The sequence below is a fragment of the Aphis gossypii genome, chromosome 3, assembly GCF_020184175.1.
Source record: "Aphis gossypii isolate Hap1 chromosome 3, ASM2018417v2, whole genome shotgun sequence".
NCBI classification, from domain to species: Eukaryota; Metazoa; Arthropoda; class Insecta; order Hemiptera; family Aphididae; genus Aphis; species Aphis gossypii.
The window spans coordinates 20,331,337-20,351,846 of NC_065532.1; the positions used below are offsets into that span (position 1 = coordinate 20,331,337).

The 20,510-nt window shown below is 27.0% G+C and overlaps 1 protein-coding gene across 2 annotated transcripts in view; it reads left to right on the forward strand.

Moving 5' to 3' along the window:
* Window positions 1–1,321: 1,321 nt before the first annotated feature.
* LOC114119884 (uncharacterized) overlaps window positions 1,322–20,510 on the forward strand; it is a 141,108-nt gene continuing 121,919 nt past the window's right edge. The window contains exon 1 of one of the 2 annotated variants that reach the window (XM_027981610.2): window positions 1,322–1,808. The gene's annotated coding sequence lies outside the window, so the exon portion shown is untranslated. Of the gene's footprint in view, window positions 1,809–13,629; window positions 14,039–20,510 lie in introns of those variants that run through there. The other variant, XM_027981609.2, reaches the window with a different exon arrangement.

Consider the following 20,510-nt stretch of genomic DNA (forward strand, 5'->3'; position numbering starts at 1 on the left):
TGATTATTTTCATGGACTAATGAACTATATCAGTAAGAATACTTTTTTTCAGAATAAAATAGGAAAATTTATTACTTATACAACTTTACTTTTTGACAAAATTAATAAAGTTTTTATGTTGTAATTCAAAAATGATAATTGTGTAAATTTCATCAAGTATTTATATTAGTTCTTCCTAGACACTAAATAATTTTAAAAATATATAATACTATTATTAGACATCTGTAAATTTAAAACAGTATAGACTACAAAGTTCATCATATACCAATTTATCGAAAATAAAAGCTTTATTTTCTATGGCAAATTATATTATCAAATATTTTGACTAAAAACTAATATAGTTATAATTTATGTATTGAACCTATCAACCATTTGACTCACCATACTAATATTATAGAAAAATAAATTACTTGCTGAATTTGTCTTTCTCTTTATACAAGTTAATTTTATAAATTTTATTTTCAACATAGTATAAATTCCACGGTGACCAAATAAAATAAGCAATAAATTAATACAATTTTAAGACTCCCTATACTTAAAATAAAGTTTGTATATTTCATCAAAAAAATAAATAAATAACAGATAATATTGACTGACCCTTATATCTTTTTGAGGTGAAACTGGTTAAAACTGCAGCTTGTGAATGAAACGATCAGGGTCAAAGCTCTCTTGTATATTATAATATAATATATATATAATATATTATATGATAAAAAAAGAGTCGACACATCGTCTCCACTCAGAATCGTTTTCCTTATCGGTACAATGATTTATTTTTGTATTACTAGTAGGTAACGCGGTAAGTTTAACTCGAACTAATTTTTATCTACCCACGTCCACCCTTGTATCCGCCCCTGCGCGCGATTACAACGTGTTATCGTTGTTCTGTAATACTTGAACACTTCCCTATGTTATAATGTTATAATATTTTGATACAATTTGGTGTGTAACAATAATTTAATTTTATAATTATTTAGTTTATACTATATGTTCGAATGTGTAATGAATAACTAATAGCAATTGGTAATAATATTATGAATTATGCATGACGAACATGCATTTACGATGGTTCGTCTGGTGTAGGTACATTAACAAACGAATACGATTTTAAACGTCGATTATTGGATCATAACACACATAACGTGATCTGTAATCGTTTTTCGGCGTACGATTTGACGTGTTCTCAGATGTTAAAAACTTCACCCAAACCGTACTGTACATTATTATAACACACGTACCTATAATACGGCGCGCGCGATGTCCAAGTTCCGGCGCCGGCGCTGTACAGTACCGCGTGATCCGATTGCGTAGTTACACTCGCCGGCCGGTCGTCGGCAGTCCGGCTCGATCCGTGCGCCCGTCGACTTCGCATCGTTCGCGTGCCGTGGGGTTCATAATTGTCGGGCGAATAAAAAAATAATATTTCGAACGCGCCCGGTTCGACGATCCGCCGAAAGACCGCCGCAAATCCTATTTCGTACGATCGAATACATAGGTACACGCGATTTCGGTTACAACGTGTATCATAATATTATCATCTCGATGCCACTAATTTTCTTGTCGCCTCAGATTCCAACTGAAATTTCATTTTTACCGTATGCCAGCAAAGATTAAACGCGTGTTCTCGTCCGATCCAACTGACTATATGTGGGGGCGTGTTTTAGACGTTTCGTGAATATTAATTTGTTTATTTTGATAACATTACCGTTGGTGTAGAACGTTATACGTTTTAAAGAGAAATAGAAACAATATTTGTATCGACGAGTGTAAATATAATAGCGGTTTTGTTGCCGATTGAGCGATTGAAGGTAAATATTTGAAACAAGTGTACCTATATAATATTATGTGCCTCTATGTGAAATTATTATAATATTGAATAAATAGATACTCGAAATACCTATAGAAATGTATTTGTAATACATTTTATTATGCCTATTAAACTTATAGTATAATAATTGTATATTAATCATATTGTTTTGATTCTTCGATGTAAAAAACAAAACTATTTTAAAAGTAAAAACGAATTAGATGCCTACATATTTTTAATTTTTAATACGACTTTTAAACACTATATTACAATATTTTTTTTACGATAACGATCTTTTACAGTACAATATGTTTTTTATAATAAATAAAAAAAAGATAATGGCAAAATCGATTCATATTAATTTTGTTATACATAATTACAATAAATAAGATACTAGCTATTGAAAAATTATTTAAAAATATACATAAATAATCAAATTGGTATAAGAAATTAGATTTAAGAGATTGCTTTAAGTGAAAAAATTAAATTTTATCTATAATTTATTAAAGTCAACATGTTATGGATTTCGGACTGTGATTGTGAATACCTATCTATCAACTTATTAATTAAAATAAAAGCTATGTTTAGATGAATGAAAATTATCAATAATACTCTGAACTTTTATATTAAAATAAACATGTCTGCCTCGATACATTGTTAATTCGTGGTCAAATTAAAATATATACTTTTTAAAGGGTAATAATTTCTCCGGAAAAGCAATTAATTAAAAAATATTTATTTATTTATATTTATATTTATATTTATATTTATATATACAGTTATATTATAGTTATGATAATTGCAGCAATTATAATGTAGGGTAAGCGTTTATTTTCATTTTGATACCTACGCTCATATAATATATACACGCATACGTATACCTACATAATAATATATATTACAATGGTATTTTATTATTATCCACGTCAAGAACAATAGTGCACGAGCAATGAACATTATTGTTACCTTTTACAGAAAAATGTATAACAAATTGGGTGTTCGTTATAGGGGAAAATATCCCTTCATGTATAACCATGTCTAATGACATCATGTTTGTCTTTAGACCCATAGTTGCAGGAGTCTGTGTAGTATGAGAAAACGAAAATTAATTGTGGTCAGGTAGTCTCATAGACCAACTGTAACAATAGAAAGTTTTACTGAAAAAACAATTTTAGTTCCTTTTGAATGATGTAAAATTGAATACTTAAGATAAAATAGCATAATATCAGTCGAAAATAATATATATATATATTTTTTTTTTTAAACTTGAAACAAGTAATTAAACTATATATAGCAGTGGTTTAATTATGACAAGTGTCCAATATTGAGCATTATTTAGATATATTAATTTACAGTTATTTAACACAATGAATGTGTAAATATACATTTTTAATGAAATATAAACTGTTGGAAAAAATATAAGTATTAATATATAATATTATCAAATGTTTATATTCATAAATAGATAAGTATCTGCTATCTAGATAAAAAGTGTCATAGTAGTTAGATATTTGTGGTCTACATTAGTTACGGAAGGCGTAAACATTAATGATATGATTTATTATGAAACATGTTAGATACGTGTATGGTTTTATAAACATTTATCATTTGAACTATGATATACTTAATTATTAAAAATAAAATATTAAACATATAAAATCAATATATTTACTTAAATTTTAATTAATGAGATACGTAACATACCTATCTAATTACAAAATAATACGTCGCCTAAAATCGAATAATAATTTAAATGATAATTGTAACAAATATATATAAAATGTAACAAATATTCGAATTTTGATAAATTTAGTTTAATAACGAAAAAGATTATAATAATGATAAAGTAAAAATTAGAGTAAAATCATGATTAAAAACTAATTAAATTATTATAATTCAAATTGGTTAACGTTAAAACCTGGAGTTCTCAAAAAAATGTAAAAACAAAAATGTTTAAATACACAATACTTTAATGGTAAGTACTATTATTTGTTAGATGCAAATAGTATCAAGATATTGTCTACTATGAGTTATATACATTTTAATATTATTGTTATGTTAGGCTTGAAAGGAAAATAATTTCATGTGCGCAAAATTAGATAAAACCTACCTACTCATTTTCTAGTTTTTATCTTATCGTATTGCTCGTTTTAAGGCTTATTGAAATTAAATTATAACTGATTCGTAAAGTAAACAAGTACATTAAATAAAAAATAATTCTGATAAGATATAAACACAATAGATGTTGGTCAGTTATTGTTTTATACGATCGCCATAATTGGTGTATTATTTGAATGTAGTAAATAGAATAATTAAAAGCATAAATAAAATCTTTGCATTAAAGCAAAATCGTATTTGGTAAAAGTAAAAACATTCACGGAGAACGAAGCCTGATTTAAAAATCAAGTTTTGCCAATAATTTTGCGAGAAGTAATTATATTAAGAAAAAAAAAATAAAAATGAATTGTAATATAATTGAAAAAAATATAAAAAGAATAATATTGAAAAATAAGAATTTTTCCATTTTTGCAATAAATCCCTTGCCTTTTTTTCAGAATCTCACAAATATGTATCCAATAATACAAGAGTCATTAATATGGTAATTCGTAGGCCATATATGGCCAATGGAAGAACTTTATTGGCTCACAAATAAGAAGTTTATTTTTAAGTTAATTACTTTTTTATGGTGAATTAAAAAAAAATGTCTCGGATAGTGATTCTTTTGGTTGGAAATTAAACATGGGCGCTAGGTAGATATCAGAGGACAATTTTTACATTTAAATCTTAAACAGAACAACTAAAAGACATTTTACATTTATATCTATCGATCTATTAAACTTAAAATGCTTTTTTTTTATTGAAATCAATAATTATACACAAATTTAAAGACTGCTATTCTAGATACCAATCCAATTCCAATATCACATAACATTTTTACCTTTGTTTTTCACTTAATTTTGCAAATAACATTATATAAATAAAAGTTGAGTGTTACTTTATAGTATGTACTATGTGTTAAGTATAGTGACTAAATCTTTATATATGCTTAAAAAAAAACTAAAATGTTACAATACGTCTCTTTAGAAATGCTTAAAACGTATGGCTTTTAGGTTTTTCGAATAGATTTGTCCAAGCGAATCGGAATGATTCTTTTGAAGGACCCACAAAAATGTCCACTCTTCCAAACATTGAATTCGATCGACAACCATTTTTACCCAACACTATGAATTGTCAGACAAACTTGAAGGGTGAAAGTGTACACAACAGAAGTGATAATTGTGTAACGTTTCGTGAAATATATTGAGGGTGTTATTATGTACCATTTGAATATTAAAAACACGAATACACTACATGATGTTTACTGATCATTTGTTAAATATTTCTAACCAATGAGTCAACTATTGTTATTGCAAAAGATTAATATACTTAAATACATAAGTATATGACTAATGTAAAATATAATGTATATGTGTATATAAACAATAAACCTTATATTATATAATGTTTAAACAGTGAATAAGTCGACACTCGACAACCTATGAAATTGGCTACTGACTGTTGATAATGTATTCTGGGATATTTACAAATCTTTACCAGCCTATTCCCACTTTATTCGTATAAAAATAATTTTGTTAAGCTACCTATAGTTACTACAATATTGATTAATTTTAATCAAGTTAACAACATGTCAGCGGTAGTGTAATAATCGGTTACTAATTTGTGGTTATTTAATTTTGAAAGTTGTAAGATGTATGAAGTTTTGGTCCCTTATTTCTACAGTAGGGTTTTAGGATTGGGTATATCAGTATCACAGCAGCCCTAAAAGGGTTTGGCCCGCATAATGAATGTTTACTTACCGTAACATTGGCATTGGATATTAAGTTCGTAGTAAGTACCTTTCACTAAGCTACCGATTGTTGTTTATATCACGCATAGTTAGCATTAAAATAACAAAGTAAGGTATTAACATTGCAGAAAACGTCAAGATAAAAACACATTGCATTTTTTGGTGTATGTCATCATAATAATAGAGTTGACACTTTAAATTGATAACATTGATGAGTATTTATTAGACGTGCTTATGATTAAACACATCAAATTATGTCTTTTTATAAATTTTCAATGAAACCTAATTTTAATTAAATCTTTAACATGAATCCATAATATCTCAAATATAATTCTCATTAACTACGAGTATAATAATGTATTGTATCCCGAATTTAAACAAATAATCATCATTTAATTTTAATTATTATCATTATTTTTTTTTAATTATACACAACACACAAATATATTATGATAAAGTATACACAATTAATTAACAATATAAACAGCATTTCATAAAAATTATGATATACTGTGTTAACTATATGTTTATATAGTACCTATATCATACAATATATAACACACTTGTGATGATGTTTTATTTTAATATTTAATTAAACTCTTTTGTTTGTGAGTTCATATATACTACGTTTCCACAAATAATACTACTTAACACAAGTCTTTAACATACTAATTTATTATTTGAGATAAAAGTGTTTAATTATAATAATAGTATTTTAAACATTTAAATTTAATTGTTAACATTTATTAATATTAATTATCAAATTCGTCATCTATTATTATTTGATATTAAATTTTATAATATTTATATTTCATTAAGCATATTACGTGGTATTTGATCACATGTAATATAGACAGTATATTTAAAATTTATAGTATGTATAAATTTATAATTATTATAAATGAATAAAAATATTAATATCATCTGTCCTATTTTAAAATTAAAATCCTTTATTTGTTACAGGTTTATAAAGCCAAAAAAATAAATAATAAAATTATTAAAATATTAATAAATTATCCCTGAGCAATTCGACAATATTTAACATTTTAAAATAATTAGGTTCACGAAATTATACATATTTCAATGAAATAAATTTACCTAGTTATAATTATTATTTATTAGTATTTTTCTAAACAGTTATTGTATTGTTTCTTTAGTAATTTTGTCAATACAAGTTATTATGTAATGTAGTATTATTGTATAATCAGTATTTATTTTTTTATTTCTAAGTATTACAGTATAAGTTCATTAATTAATTTATTAGCATTATTATGTTTTAATTTAAATAGTATATTGATCTGATCTTGATACGTATGATTAATAGCATCCATTATTATAGTTTATAATATTCTATCTAAAGTATATCTGCATAAATCACTTATTCTAAATTTTGAGAATTAGATATATTACAGGCATTATAGAGAATATAATTTCTTTCGGGATAAAACTTTGACTATGTACAGTATACATTCATATATATATAATATATATTTAAAATATAAACTGTTGAAAATGACCAGTACGTTCTATTCACCCAAGTTTCTAACTTAAATTATAAAATATAAATATGGAATGACGATAATTGTTTAAACATTGTTCTGCTACTATCTAGTATCAACTAAAATATTACAGTTACGTTTGAATTATATATTATAATATGAGCTATTTGTGAACTTATTGTCTGTGAATTCAAAATTATAATCTTCAAATATTTGAAGCAATATTGATAGCGAAATATAAACTACATTATGGAATTTATAATAATAATAAGTTCATAATATTATAATCATAATATCATAAATTCATTATATTATAGTAAAGTACAAAAAGGTTATACTTTAACAACCATATTAGAAAATTATTTCCGAAAGTCATTTCAAACGTCAATTTAGGTATGTTATAAAAACATATTTATAGTTTTCTACAAGTATCAACTAATTTCTTTATCTTTCTGTGATACTTGTATAATATTCAGTATAAGATAAATTAAGAATGGCTACTCGCTATTTACAGTAATAGAACAACCTTAGTTAGGTAGTTATTTAAAGTTGTATTATAATTTATAATAATATAATGTTCATGCACTAACTATGAACATTGCATTATTGTCTGGCTGAAAACAGAACAAAATAATATATCTAACAGTTATCTACATAATATATAAACACAGTTCTTGACATTGTTTGACTCCCCAACGTATTCTATACACGTCTTATCATCCGTGAGTAGGACGCGTTCCAATCGAGTGAACAGAATAAGTATGTGGAGACTGTGGGATTACATAGAATCAAAGTCTTTTTTAGTCGATAGAGTGGAAAAAAATACAAATTCCTTATACTAAGAAGTAAATTTCGAATAAATCTAGGGATTATTTTTTGAGAAGTAGGTACGCACCTGTTTTATTAATAACATATAGCAGAACGTGCTAAATCATAAAAACACTGATCAGAGCGTAAATCAGACAGACATGTAAATATTATACTGACTTGTATATCCAATAGAAAAAATAGAACCACAATTCAACCTAAGGGCTGCAACATAATTGAACACCAATTACCTTTTTGAAAGTCACGACCCAATTCAGCCATAGATCCAAGATACAATAAAAAGATAGGAATTGAAAAAGAAGATAGAGCACAACAAATACGTGCAATTTTACCATGTTTAATATCCTTTGTACGCCAAAATTAGTTGTTATAATTAAATGGATTAATAATTTTGTAAAAAAAATATCGTAATTTCAATATTTTTATTGTTTTTATTAGCATAATGTAAATACCTGTAGTATAAATAATTTCGAATTTTCAAATGGTAAAGGTGTATCTATATTTTATATACTAATTTCCCACTTTTAACATTTTAAGTTATCAGCATTTTTATATTTTAAATATTTCTTATAAGCCATTATAGTTAAAGTTATTTTAGATGTTGAGCGGAACGATGAATTTATTGATTTTGCAATGTGTGTTTTTTTTGTTCGTCACAACCCTTTAGAGCAATAAAAATACTTCAAACTTTAACTTTAAGAATGGTTTTTGGTATTACATCAGATATAAGAGAGGGAACGGTCAAAAACAAAAAAATGATCAGTATATTTTAAAATAATTGGAAAAAAAAATTTAAACAAAAACTAAAACTAGGTTAGGTTACGCAAAACCAGATTTCGACCAAATCGATTTCGTTTCTGTTTCTTCACATAAAATGAATAGTTGTAGGGACTTAATTTTTTTATTTAATATTAATATTAACATTACATTTTTATAGATATAATATAAATTTTATAATATATTAAATAATATTATAAGTATTATTGTTTTTAATCTTGAACCTAATTTATTTTAAAATAAATGTATTATAATTTATAATAAATATTAATACTTAATACGACTAAATTATGGGTTTATTATTTTAAACAACGTATATACAAATATATACACAGAAAATAATATTTTGGACTTGTACAAATAACAATTTAAATTTTTTTAATTATGTTTTGTATACAGAAAAAAATTAAGAATAGACAAGTATTATTAAATGTTTAATTTGTGGTAATCGGTAGTATATTATAAAATCTACCCAAATTTAAATAATTTAAGATTTTCCTATAAATAAACATAATGAATTAATTTATATATTATAACATGATAATAAATAATAAAAAATGCAAACTTAAGAAATAACAATCACGTTTTGTTTGATTTCAGTTTTAATATTTGATTAATACAAGTAAAATATCAAAACTTGTTGTAAGTTTATTATTCAATAAATAATAATATGTATAAGTTTATCTTTACGATTAATTCTCTTGACTAGTTTTGTTGATGGATTGCTGTTTGGAAAACGAAGTTATCAGCTATTGTAAAGTTTATTAGATGGTTTTTAATTTAAATGTTAAATCATTCAATAATATTTTTTTTTCGTTTTACAAAATTATAATTTTTTTTTAAGTGTTCATGATATAAGTATCTGTTATTACTATTTCATTTGTGTTTCATAATTTGTATTTTGACGTTTATAATAGTTTTCACAATGTTGATGGATACTAAATGGTAATATATAATTTTATATTCTAAATAGAGTGAGGAATATATTGTATAATTTTTTTCAATTTAACTCATAATATAATTACCTATTTAGTTTTGATATAATATACTAATTATATTATTCGAAGAACTGTAGCTATTATTAATACGCGACTCTGTAAAAACAATTGTTCTTCAAATTATGATTTATTATAGTAGTATTATAGCTGTGTACGGAGTAAACATAATATATATATATAAAATAGTGGCTTTAGAAAATTTAGAAAAAAGACAGTTTACTTTAAATAATACACAAATCAATGAGATGGTCCTTTAAGACTAACTAAAATATAAGCGATACCCGTATTTTAGCTTCTTACCCATTCGTTTAAAGTAAACCTCAACTTACCTTATTACATTTTTTTTTTTTTGAGGGAGGGGGGGTTGAATTAAAGTCAAAACTATATACTTAATTACTTTAGAATTTTAAATTCTATTTATAGTTTGATGTATATAATATATATACAATATTATATACAATATTATACATTATATATTTATTAAAAGAATACTTTATGTATAATATATATGTATATTTCTTCAAATATTTTACAGTTTATATAACTATTACTTTGGTTTTTGATAGTCTTTCATTTAAATTAGTTAATTATTCACCATTTCACTAGTCAATTTATTGTTAGAAATTATGAAATAACTTATTCCTTTAAGTATAACGTTGATTATAATTTCCATTAAACCGGATTAAAGATAATTTCATGATAAATCCGACGCGTTATTACATTCTATAAAAGTTTAAAGAAATCAATGTCCAAGCTGGTTTAATTCATTTTGCATATTATTACATTCTTTCATATATATTTGCGTATTGTGTATAGAAACTGTAAAAACATCGCATTTTATGCAACATTTAAACATAGTTTTTACCTTTTTTGGAAAATAAATAAAAATATATTTAAATTCGAGAATTTATTTGTACACAAAGATTGAAGTTATGTAGGTATGTCTTAGGACTGTCGATATTAATTGAGACTAATATTCAAATTAAAAATGCGTTTCAAAACTTCTTAATAATATTTACATGGAAATCGAAGTATTCAAATTGTATAGTTTGTAGTAAAAACATTTAGACAGTATTTTGGCTTAGGTTAGATAATATTTTGTTATTTTAAACGTAATAAGGAATATTATTATAATAAATTATTGTCTCTATTGATACAAATGTAAAGTATGATAATATTTATAAAGAACTACTAATAAAAAAACGATATGTCAATACAATATTATTTATCTTTTATTTATTCTGAAAAATCGTTTACGAAAATAAATTAAAATGTCATATTAATTATATACTATCAATCATTATCATTATATTTTTGATACTTTTATGAATAACTTTTAAAAGTATTGAAAAAATATTTGTAAAACATTTTTATGTTATCATGACAAATAAAAATGACAAATAATTAATAATGTTTTACCATAATATAAATACTCACTACTCAGGTAAGAGAAAATTCTAAAAATCATTGTTCAAATCGCTCAATCAGAACTCTGTCTTTTTATCAGCCGTCATAAAATTCAGATTGTTACCAATTTACTCCAGAGACTTAATGTCTCTGCAGTATACATACATATTTTATAATTTATAGTAGGTTATAGTAAATATATTATGTTTATCTCCTTGTATTCATTTTTATGTAATTCATATATATGTATTAAATGTACATTTATGAATATATACTCAAATAGCCATTAGACGGTTACCTATTTTAAATTAAAAATCAAAAATTGAGAAAATTTTTAATTAATAAGAAATTAATATATTATGTGTGACGAAATATAGATATACTATAGTGGTAGCTATACCTTGTTATTATATTTTATAGGAAATAAATATTTGTGACTTGAAGTGATGATGATTAGGTTAGGTTTAGGATTTAGGAATCAGTTATACTAGACTCGTTTAGAAGAAATTTCATCGCACTGTAGTACTGTACAACACTATATACTCACTCACAAATGACAACACGGAAATGGTTTGATTATCTGACACAGTTTTCTTTTAAGACTATGGCAATATATGACTATTTTCTATCTTGGTTACCCACTAGCCAATAACATAAGCAATAACCCCAAGTAGGTCAGTTTTAAGGAAATGTAATATCTACCAATGTTTTTCTTCACATCAGTAATGTCGTTCGAATCTCAATCAAAAAGTTTGTGAGTTGTCGTGAGTATTAACAACGGTGGTGTACAGTGTAGAGGCCAACAAAAATATTACAATCCTCATTGTATAATTACACCGACTCGACGATACGCACTACTCGTTTTCCGAGGATCACGAGGGTGGAGCGTCTAAAGTAGGACACACATCGCATATGTCACTTAAAATATTGTTCACAAGTTTCTTGTATAGTTGTATGAATAGACTATTATTTATATTTTATACGCATTCTAATTAAATACTACCAAACTTAATGATTAGATAGGATCAAAATAATCAAATAATTATCATAATATATTATATTAATACACAATAATGAATTATTATTAATTATGAATATCAGTATGTTTGTATACGAAAAAAGCCCTGCCTCTACAAAAGCCACTCCCACACGTCTTGTTCACTCCTAAATACGTATTTGACTTACACGCATATGGATTTTAATGTTTTTTTTATAAATTATTAAAGTACCCCACCTAGTTGATAGTTTTTTAAGAAAAACGATTATTTATAAGACTCGCCTATAACAGCATTTAATTTGGCATATGCGATACCTATATATGTTATGTTACACATACTTGTGTCGATCTACTAACGTTACCGCTAAGCATTCAACGTAAGTAACTATAATACGTCTATATAAATTGTAATAATTAGGTAGGTACCTAAATGTGCCTGTCTGACGTTGACAAAATTATAATTTTACATAGTACCTATTTTCGATCGGCAGACGAACGCGCGGTATGTCGGTATAAAAAGTAATAACGACGTAATACAATAATGTACCTGTATATGATTGTATAATATCAAAATCGTGTACACACATTTCACATTTATATATAATATAATAAAGTAATAAAATCATTATTATTATTGAGTTTCGGTTGGTTGGACGGGTCGTGAGGGGGTAAGTACCGCGTATGTCCGCGTATACTATATATACCTGTATTATACAGGTATATATATAGAATAGTTTCTGTTATACACAGAACTACAAAAGTTATATAGTGCCCGTCTACCCCCTAGCCAACATGGTATATAATTCAACATTCGTCCATATATATATATATACTGTACTTAATATAGGTATCATACATAATATAATACACATACCGCTATAACCTAATATTATGTGGTACAACCCTATAGATATATATATATCTATAATATATATTATATGTATCGTAAGTCGGGTACTACCTTATTATACATATATATATATATATACCGTTTGAACATTATATTATATATTATTATTATATTTCGTAAACGGGTGCACTAAAGAACTCGACGGCAGAGAACGGCTTCGACTCGCGCGTAAGATGTGCGTAAAGAAAATGAAATAAAAATAAACCGCACACAAAGGGTTTGTCGAACTGGCGGTGCGGTGTCGGGGGTAACGAGCGTTGTCGGCCGGAGGGACGACGGGATATCGTTGCTCCGACGGACGGACAGTTGTCCGCGCGCGCGCGCGGGGAGGGTTTGAAATAATTTTTCTCCTCCATGACATCCGCACACCGCGCCACCCGTGCACGCATGGGTCGCTCTACTACCGACAGCAGCAGCTGCAGGTGCCGGTTACGGCGGTGTAGCGGACGACGATCGCGGCGGCGGCGGCGGCGGCGGAGTGCGCGCGCCTCTGCGGTGGTGAGTGCCGAGCGGCAGTGTGGTGACGGCGCGGCCCGACCGTCAGTTTGTTTACCGCGGCCGTTCAGCCGTGTCGTCCGTTTCGTCATGTCTCGCTTCTGTCGTCGTCCCGTCGCTCATCGCCGCATCGGCGTGTCCTGCTGCTGACAATCGACTCCGTCGTGACCGCTAATCGTCTCGTCCATTAATTTCGCGGTGTCCGTCTCGCCGCTCGTCCACACGGACACGTAATATTCTTTTCGCCGCGTTTCGCGTTACGGTGACCATACCGGCTCGTACCCGATAACATAAGAAAAAAAAACAGTCGGCCGTTCCGTCGGTTTCTCTTGTGATCTCGCGTATCTCATACACACATCCGAGTGCCAGTTGATTTCCGGCGGTGTGCGTACCGGAAGTGTTCCGTTAGTGGTTTTTTATGTATGATTTCGTCTGCGGATCTGCAGATTGATCGTACCCGGATGACCGTCGAAGTGAGTTTCTCACCCTTATTGTTGAGCGTATATTTTGATAATAATGTGGACCTCCCTCTCAGCCCCTTCAAATACCTACGATTCGGGTGCCCGTAGTGCCTACCTAGGTACTTGGGCGCAACGATAATAATATACTTAGGTGTACCTAACTAGCTAACCTGTCGGTCAGGAACCAGATCCTTTCCCACCTGTTTAACCGTGAGGAGAAAACACGTCATCTTCGATTATTGTAATCATTTAAAGCAGTGATTTTTATACGATTCCGATTTTATGTTTCAAACGTCATAACCTATAGAAAATGTATCCGCTGGTTAATACCAGCATTACTCGAGTCTGACCAATACCTGGTCTAATGTACTAATATTATATTATATAGGTATGTTTGATATTGTGCTTTTTGTTTGTTATCATGGTTGAAAAAATATGATGTTTTGCAATAAAATTGGTTCCCTACTCAATGTTTCTATTGTAGAATCATAACATTTTGTTTACATATTCCAGCAATATAAGTCGTGATTGAATCCACATTCGAATTAGTTTAATTAAAAACTTGAAATGATTACCCATCCTATAATATCACCTAGATATTGAACTCCATAAATTATGATATATCTGTTGCTTATTATGTAGGTAATTTTACTTTAAATGTAAATAACTAATTTGTATTGTGCGACTTAGTGGCTCCTATCCAAGTCTATTATCAGTCAGTGATAAGGTAGCCATATTGTTGATATTGCTAGTTACAACTCACTGCCTTACTGTATCTACTATAATTTTAATAGTAATTACTACCATTGATTGTACATATTATTACTACTATACTACTTCTTATTTCAATGATAATAAATCATGGTTACAGCGTAAAATTATGATGTTGTTAGAAACAATAACAACTGGTGATGTGGCATTGTTGTTCGTCCTAAACTATCTAATAGAGTTAGGCTCAGTGTTATTTAGCGAGTAGTGATGCGTATTCACCTAGTAATAAAAAAAAACTATTGGGATGCAACATGCAAATCATCTAGTTTTAAGAAAATGGTACCTACAAGTTTCATTTAACTCGTACTCAATTATCCCATTCACCATACCTACCACTACTTTTTGGAACACTCTTATGTATGTCATTATGACCAAGTATTTCATATTAGAGTATATTTGGTTATAAAAGTTTAGATTAGGTACATATATCAACATCAATTTACCTATATTTAATTTTAATTTGAGCTTATGAGTATACTAATAATAATAATACAGTTCAGAGTAAATTTTGTACCTAGGTACAGGCAGATACACTTGGATACTAGAGCATAAATTGTACAGTTATTTTGTTACTTTTGACCGTTTGAAAATACACATATAAATAGGTATTATTTTATTTGTAAGCTTGTTTGTCAATGAACTATTGAATTGATATATTGTTTGGTATCTAGATATTTTTGTTGATTGTCATAAATGTTGAAATAGATTAACCTACTTACTACTTAGAAAGAAAAAATTGTACCATCATAATGCAAGCAGATTAGCCATTGTTAAACTTCTGTTGCTTATACCTATCTAAATATATAAATTGTCTTCATCTATATTTATTTATCTACAAGTAAAGCTATTTATTGTAATATGCCTAGATATTGATTCATTAGATAGTATTGTAGAACTTAGTTGATACTACTTATTTATATAATAATATTTATATGGAAGCAATTTTTAACTGTGGAAATACATCCATTCATGTAGCATATGTGTGTAAAAAGTTTGTTTACTAATTGATTATGGAATAATTATATTTAATTAATAACCCCTACAATTATCTATCATTTTGAGTAGGTGGGCACAAATTTATGAAATATTAAAGAAATACCTACTTACTTATACTCACATGTCTATGTGTTCATATTTTTAATGATATTGAAATGCTGTTAGGTATTCATAATTTAAATAAAAATATAAAATATAGCTATACCACTATGCACTTAGTTTGCAACCAGAGTTCTAAGAGATTACCTATTTTAAGTTGGTACTTCCGAGGAACTTCCTTACATTTTTAATAATGTAATGTATCTAGCCATGTACTTAAGTACATACCTATTTAATATTATTTACCAAACTTATTTACACTAAACCTCGCTCTTAGCTTACTCATATAAAATTGAGTATTTCTAAAATATAGTGGTTAGGTAATTAAATACTTTCAATTTAATATAATACCAAAGTAAGGAGTTTTTTAGTATGTAATTAATTGTCACTTATGTAGCAAATACTATCAATAAGTGCACCTGACTATCCAAATTCACTCATTTTATTTTATTATAAATAATCATTAATCATACATTTTTCTAGACAATAGGTATCAGCTGTCTATAGAGTAAATCTTATAAACCAACTATCTACCTATGCAATTTAAGTTATAGTTTTACCTCGAGTCGTACCTAGGTATAGAAGTCTTAATAACATACATAAGATTTAAATTTAAACACTAATTTTAGTAGATATTTTCTTGGCTATGTTGGTTACTTATTATAATATTAAGGTATTTTATTCATAACTTTTTTTAAGATGGTACTGCAAGAACAATACAATTTAACATTATTTTTCAGCCATTTAGTATTTTTTAAATATAAAATGCCATCTAATTTATTTGTTTTAAAGTTACAACCTTAATATTTCCCTAAATAATCTAAGTAATTTATCATTTTAGTCATGTAGGTATTTAATTTAAAAATAATTCATTAGGTTCAAAATAATTTTAATCACAACTTAATATAATCTTTCTTACTAAGAAAATAAGTTTTCATTCAAAGTGTAAATACAAATATATGGTATACAAGGTACCCACCATACTAATCAGTACTACCTATATAAACACAATTCCTGTACAATTTATTTTAATCCTTATTTTAATTGTTATGCTCGAGGTTATACTTAACAAAATGTTATTACTTATTAGCTAATTTTGTTGTATTCTTTATATATTTACCTATAAATACAATTATAAAATTAGATTAAGGGCTTTGCAATTGATATTTTACCTTTATCTTTCTTTAAAATAAATATATATCTAGCACTTACTAACATATTTTCTAATCTAAGATCAGTATGTAGGTATACTTGGTCATTACAATATTAAATTATATACCTTTCATGCAAAGATATATCTTTATGATAGCATTAAGCCTTAGGGTCATCATAGTACCTTTAGCTTTAGTGTTCGACCATAATTGTAGTGTTTGAAGCTTTATTATTAATCACAGTACTACAGTAGCTGCGTTCACTCTTTGTTTACATTTTCATAGGAAATTAAATTTAGACAAACGGATAGTACTACTTTATACACACAAAAAACTGAATGATATTTGAACATTTGAATATAATTTTATTAATATGTTTTTATATTTTATAATAAAATGCTTTTTGTTAATTTTGTAGAAAAGTGCTAGTTATTAAAAAATTGTTTTTCGTTATTAAGGTTATTGATTTTCTAATTTCTTACTTTTTTCTACCATATAAATAGGTATTTGATTTCAAAATATTTGTCTAAATAAATTTGTTAACTGTTAAATTATTGCATAATGACTTACCTTTTCCTAATCCAAACATATGTTTACAATGAAGATAGGTACTTACTGTTTAAATTAATACGTTTATTCTTTTGAAAAATAATACCCATTATGACATTATGTTTCTTTTTATTGGTCATTATTTTTGGTTTCAACAATTGATATATGTTTTGTCTCATCAGATAAGATTTCTGTCTTTTTACCTAAAACATATAATCACGTAACTATAATATACAAAGATAAAATCAAACTTGCTGACAGTTTACGGATATGATGGTAGGAACCACTCTATTTGCTATGAAGATAGCCCAGGGAATTAGTGGATCCTCGAGATCATTAGTGCAGGAAGCCTGTTGTAAACTACATTCCGAGGGTTTGATGACAATTTATCTGATAGGACCACCCATGCGGTTATGGAAACCCCCTTCGGTTCACCACTGGTATTACTTTTTTTTTCTACCCAAAAATTATGTCCTCATTAATGTGTATATTATATCGTACTGGTCGTGTGCGCGCGTTACATGTGGAACCGAAGCTGCTCGTATTGAATACAAAATAACTTCATTCTTAGGTATATTATATATAATAATATATATCATCAAAAGGTATACGTATATTGTATATATTATAAATAATATTATGTGTGCTGTATATCTGTATATTATACGCGCATGGGATACAAGAGGCCAAGGACAATTAAACTGGTTTCGCTTGATCACCGGGCAACCTGTTGCAGTGCTGTAGTTCCTCCGTGAGAATAGATATTACAAAGTCAATAGCGGTATGCGGTATGGATATTAAAAACCAATCTGAATTTAATATACTACATAAATGGGATTCGATGGCGGCCATAATAATAAGTCAACTAACAAGACACAATTATTTTTACTTATTTTTTTTAACAATGGGATTCACTATGTCTGCATTGTCAAGTAGTAGATAGTACCTAGTAGTATCATCTATACTCCTATAATATGCGTACAATAACTACCTACTGTAGGTACCTAGAAATGCCAATCGACAAGATCTCAAAGATAAATGTAATGAAAAGTATATAATGTGGCTATTGAAGTAGCATGTAAAGTTACCCATATAGGTAAACTGTACACAATATGGCTGTGGATTGTTTTATAAAAAAAATAAGTGATTTACCAAACCCGCAATTAATAAAATATGTTTTTATAGGTAAATGAAAATTTTCCGGAAAATTTGTAAAACTCAAATTTTATATAATATCTATCTGTATTAATTTAAGCCAATATATTTGAATTCAATACAAAATTCCTTAAAAAATCCCCATTAATTGATTTATTATTTTGAATTTTAACAAAATATTTATTCAAATACATAAGTAATTTATTATAGCCATTTATATTAGTATCAATTTTTATGTATCACGAAAATTCAGATTTTGACAATAAAATATTAGGTAAATAAATTATCTTTGCAAAATGTCATATGAACATCATAATACGTATAATTTGATATAATAATATTATAAGCATGACAATGTTTTTTTTGTCAAAATTATAAGTAAGTAGTAAATGAAAATACAATTGGTACCTATAGATACACCATAAATTATTTTTATGAGGTAATTTCTTATTAGATTAAGATGAACATAGAGATGAAAATCTGATAAGCTCTACAATTGTATTCATGAGTAATAAATAGGGGCTGCATGTTACTTGTATCCCCCAAAAAGGTTAATATATTTTTCAGGTAGTAAATTTGACCGGTAACTTACGTCCTGTTTTGGGGATGTAAGTCGGCTGTATAATTATTATCGAAATTATCTAATAAAATCGATACTATCGTGTTACTAAAATCGATGTTCTTAAATTAATGTATAATAAACCTCACTATTTGTGGGGTGAGGAAAGTTCAGTTTGTAGATACAATTTATCTATAGCAATCGTGGTTTATCATTATAATTCGGTACATTATGATATATTCTTATCATGTATAGTATTAATAAGCAATTAAAAGAATTTAAAATTAGAATTCTATAAAAAAACAAATTGAAAGTTAAAAAACAAAATTTCCCCATTAAATTGTAAAATAAACGTTTCATTTAAATTAATACCATATTTGAATTGAACTAATAACTATTATTACCACATTATGAAAAATGTAAAAAGTATAATTTTTTTTATTATTTTAAATTATATTACCTATACCATATTTGAATTGAATTAATGACTATTATTAATGTATGACAACCATGAATTTCGTACGTTGATATGAATGAAATGATGACAATATGATGTTATGAGACTTTTATATTATAAATTAAAATGAAATAAATATCAATGTGTTTTTTTTTTATTAACATATTGGTATCGATTATATCAATATTCTCGGGACGCAATTAGGTTATAAAAAATGTATACCAGGACACAAATAGGCTATGACCCTTTTTGAATCTTTTTTTTGCGGGACACTACTCGCCTACTGATAATAATTTCGGACGAAAGTAGTATGCTCCCCAAATAGGTAGGTACTATAATTTAACACGATTGTAAGCAGTAAGCTTATATATTAAATTTGAATACAGAGTTGTATAATGTAGGTGTATATAATTTAGGGTAGTTGTTAACAATTGGAGCAAATAATATATTACATAAATTTAATACAACTTTTTCATAGAAAAAATAACTTATTTTTGTTTTATTTTTTAAATTTACTATTACTTCTAATTCCACTTCTAATGTTATAGGTACTTAACGTTAGGTATAATAATGTTAGGTATATGAAAATTTATTGAAACAATATAATTTGTTTAGTTTTTTTTTGAAAACATTCTATTTATTTTAGATCCAAAAAAACGATTAGTAAAAAGCATGATGTATCTACCTATATACTTGACTTAGGTACCAATAAAATAAAATAAATTATATGCTGAAATCTTATGATAA